The sequence below is a fragment of the Panthera onca genome, chromosome F2 (genome assembly GCF_046562875.1).
Source record: "Panthera onca isolate mPanOnc1 chromosome F2, mPanOnc1 haplotype 2, whole genome shotgun sequence".
NCBI lineage: Eukaryota > Metazoa > Chordata > Mammalia > Carnivora > Felidae > Panthera > Panthera onca.
Window position 1 is genome coordinate 66,088,057 of NC_138356.1, and position 4,668 is coordinate 66,092,724.

The following is a 4,668-nucleotide window of genomic DNA, read 5'->3' on the forward strand; positions in this document are numbered from 1 at the left end:
GCCAGCCAAGCAACCAATCAACACATAATTTACTCCTGCTGTTTACCCAGCAGTGCAGGGTGAGTTAAGTGCAGGAAGAATGGGGCATCATCCCTTTCTCTCAAGGTACTCATAATGTGGGGGAAAGAGACAACAAAACGATAACCAGCAAGACAATGACCAGCAAACTATTACACCATAACCCATAATGGCAGACATGTACAGAAGGTCACGTTATAATAGGCGACTCAAAATCAGACTGCCTGAGCTCCTATGCTGGCTCCTTCACTCACTTAGCACAGTGATCTTGAGCTTGTTTATTCAACAAATACATACTGGGCACCTAATCTATACCTACTACTGATCTGGGCACTAGGGATACAGACAAAAAAAAATTATCCCCCCCAAAAAAATCCCTGCCCTATGGACCTTACATTCTTCATCCATGAAAGAAAGGACATACAAAGCTCCTATCCCATAATATTGTGAGGTTAAATAAAATAACCTTAGCACTTATGCCTGGCACATGATAAAATCTCAGTAGTGCTTGCTCTTGTTATCATCCTGTTGATAGACCCTGGAGTCTTTATTTTGCTTCAGGGTCCTTCCAAAGTTGTAAGTCAAGGGGGAAGCCATCCTGGGCTGGAGTTGAAGCAGCTCAACTTCTTAGGAGTCATGAACCCTAAATGTCTAGAGGTCTCAATTTCCTTATAAGTAAAATACAAGTGGTCAGAGGAGATGCTCAGCAGCCTGAGCAACACTTCTCTAGGAGTGGTAACCTGGTGAGTCAAGCTCTCAGACTTTTCTGGGCCACACTTAGTAGATGAGGAGTTCCCTGTGTGAGAATACATTGTGCATATATCTGTCTGTCCAGCTCACTTAATCCCAAAGTCCCCCCCCAACCCCCGTCTGTCCTGGTTATGAGTCACAGTTATATTGTTCCTCTCCTCACATAAGCATGCTGACCATGGTTCCTGACCCCATTAGAGTGGACATAGTGAAGTAAGATCCCAACATATAGATTTGAACTTGTTCTGAGGTGGGAAACCCCACAGCCTAAGCCTAATGTGTGAGCTCTAACAGAGCTTTGCAGGAGTCACTGTCCCAAGTCATAACAAGGTCGTATCATTTAGATATTTCTCACCTTCAGAACATCACTGGGAAGAGGATTAATTGAATTGGCAAGATCTAGCATTTCTGGGTCCAGTACTCAAATATCATTACACATATTTAAACCCCATATCTAACCTTAAGAAAGGAATTGGTCTCTCTCTGATATCTTGAGTCCCTTTGAGGCTTTATACTCTAAGACCCAATGTTAAGAGGTCAGGCCTATAGGCAAGAGAAAACAGAAGAAAAGGATAGAGAGCATAATTGTTTTTCAGGGTGGGTTGAACATTAGAAACTGGAATAAATGTGGATAGCTTTCTGTATATACTTAGTAAAAATTAAAATATGGGTCACAGAGAGGCATCTGGCTGGCTCAGTGAAGTGGATGACTCTTGACCTTGGGATCATGAGTTCCAGCCCCACATTGGGTGTGGAACTCTCTTTTAAAAAAATGTGAAACAAAGAGTAAAATGTGACCATTTTAATCAGAAATTGCCATTGAAATCAGAAATCTAAACTCAAGGGGCACCTGGGTGGTTCAGTCTGTTAAGCATCTGACTCTTGATCTTGGCTCAGGTCATGATCTCACAGTTCATGAGACTGAGCCCCGTGTCAAGCTTTGCACTGACAGTAAGAAGCCTACTTTGGAATGCTCTCTCCTTCTCTCTCTGACCCTTCCCCACTCGCTCATGCTCTTTCTCTCTCAAAAATAAATACACAAGGAAGGAAGGAAGGAAGGAAGGAAGGAAGGAAGGAAGGAAGGAAGGAAGGAAGGAATGGAGGGAGGGAGGGAGGGATCTAAACTCAAGACCTAATTCTGCTTTTGTGGTAGAAAATAGAGCTACTCACCTATGTTTCCATTTCTCCTTCCCAGAACATTGGGGAGATCACCCTTGCCTTCTCCCTTGAAGTTAGACGAGGCCATGTGACTTCTTTGACCAATTAAATGTGGGTGGAACAAAATGATTCATTACCTGATGAAAGCCTTGAAGAACCAGTGCACGATTCTGTATGTTTTCTTTTCTCTTCTGCAGCAACTGGAAAAGCAATATAGATATATTTTTATAAAGGCTGAAATTCCGAGCCATCACATGGAGAAGAGCTTCTCCAGCAGGTTTCCCAGACCTACAATGGATTTTACAGAAGTAAGAAATAAATTTTTATGTTGTTAAGCTACTGAGATTTTTAGGATTATTTGTTACTAAGCATAACTTAACCTATTCTGACTGATACAGGCTCTTACCATAACCATATGATTTCAAGTAAATTACTTACCTTCTCTAAGGTGTCCTAATTCATAAATGGGGTAATAATAGTTCTTAGCATTCTTATGAGAATTAAGTGTTAAATGTATCTTCCATGACTTACTAAACTATCAAACATTATGCAAATTAAATAATTAATTTAACTGAACACCTTCTGTTGTCCAGATACCATTCTAGACAGAGATAAGTGAGATCTCAACCCTATAGGAATTCACAATCTTTGTGTAAATCACTCTGCTTGTTCTCCAAGTATCAAAGGCAGAAATACAGTCTTGGAAAGCTCACGGTCTCAGAATAAAAAAAGACAAGAGGAATCCCTCTCTCCCACCAAAGAATCAAAGGAATAGAAGTGAATGGTATCATTCTGTCTGGTGTATTCAGACCTGCAAAAGGATGCACAAATAGCGTAGCAGCTGCCTGCAAAATGTGCAACAGGTCCATTTAAATTTATCCTTGAACTCCATTCTCTATTTTTACCTTAATCTCATTGATTCTTTTTCTCAATATATGTCTCTAACCTGTAACTCTTTGGCAAGATTCGGGCAGATGATCCTAACTACCAGTTTGACATTGCCAACTGGATGTTTAAGAGCATCTCTAGCTCAGCAAATCTAACACCAAGTTCAGCATTTAGCCCTGAGATTCTAGCTCCTCTTCCTCCTCTGTTCCCATACATCCAGTCTCTGATATTGGAAAACTCATTGTCATCTTTAATTTCTTGTTTTCCATAACCCGAGTCCAAATAATTTTCCAAGTCCCAAAAACATCACCTCCAAAATCTTTTGCTGAGGGTGACTGCCTTTCTCTGCCTATCAACAGACACATCTCCATACAAAAAAGAAAGAGTCTCACTTTAGTGCACTCTACATTCTTCTCTAAGTACAGCCCTGATCTTCTGTTATAAAATATTTAATAATTTTGAGTTTCTTACTAAATTAATTCAAACAGCCTGTCAAACTCAAATCCCTCTACAATCCATTCCTGACAATGTTTCAACAAATATTTATCAATTGCCTTGTGTGCCAGACCCACCTACTGTCTAAGCTCCAAGGATACAGAGCAAGACCAGTCCCTGTCTTTAAAGAGCCTGTAGTGTCCATGGCAATACAGCTCTCCAATCTCCTTTGGGAGAACGAGAACCTACTGCAAGGAACATAGTTTCCCTCCATGGATACTGTGAAACCCAAGGGTACTCCCAGCCAGTGGCCAAGCATGACTGGGGTACCAGAGCCAGCCCATTCCTACGCAGTGTGGGGTTCTTCTAGTGAGCAACTGTGGCTCAGCATTCCTCCATTGGCCTGGCCAAAATTCTCTCAGAACCATCCTATGGTCTTTGGCTTTTTCTACCCATCCTTCCCTCCCTCTCTCCTTTCAATTTGCAATGGTGGGTACTGTGTGAGAAAGGCAGGCACAAAGTGATATAAAGGAGAAGAACCTCAAACTGAGTCCAGGGAATGGGGACTACAGGGACACTAGGACATGACACCAGACTGAACCATGAAGGATGCAAAGTTGATTTCATTTGCCTCTACTTTGTTACTAGCACCCTACACTCAAATATAGCTTATAAATGAAGAGGCTGAACTTTTGTTCCATATACCCACAAATTTCCTCTACCATTGTTGACATTTTGAGGGAGCAATAAATAGCTCCGTGTTTCCACATTTGAATTCTAAATTGGAAAATAAGAGTTCTAGCTGAGAGTTCAAAACACTCCCTCTACAACTAAAAAGATGGGAAAATGAAGCTTCCTGTGAGAGCCAAATGGATCTGCTGGCTGTACTCTCTTCCTTTGGGATCTCCTGAGACCAGTGGTGGACACCACCGGTGGTAGACAGTTTAGGTTTTACTTCCAGAAGTTTCTGAAATGGGTTAGAAAAAAACGTGAGTGAACCAAGTGAACCAAGTGGACGTATCCATCCTAATGCAGCAGCTGGGGTGGTTAGGACAAACCTTCCCCCAGAAAAATTAAGAGGAATACCTGCTGCCTGAGGGAAGCTCATTCCCAAGGGGAAGAAAGGTAAATATGACCCAGACATGCCCAGTTCATTCTTCCCACAGCTCCCAGTCAGACAAATCACCCTGCCTCCCCCGCAGCAGAGAGAGAGCAGAAATCCAATTGAAGTTCTTTTAACACAGAAGGAAACATCAGAAGTGGGGAAGAAACGTTCTCCCCTTTCTTTAGCTTTTTGCTCTCAACTCAGCCTGCTTCATTGTTTAGAAAAAAAAATTATGTTTTATTTATTTTTGAGAGCAAGAGAGACAGAGCACGAGCGGGGGAGGGGCAGAGAGAGAGAGAGGGAGACACAGAATC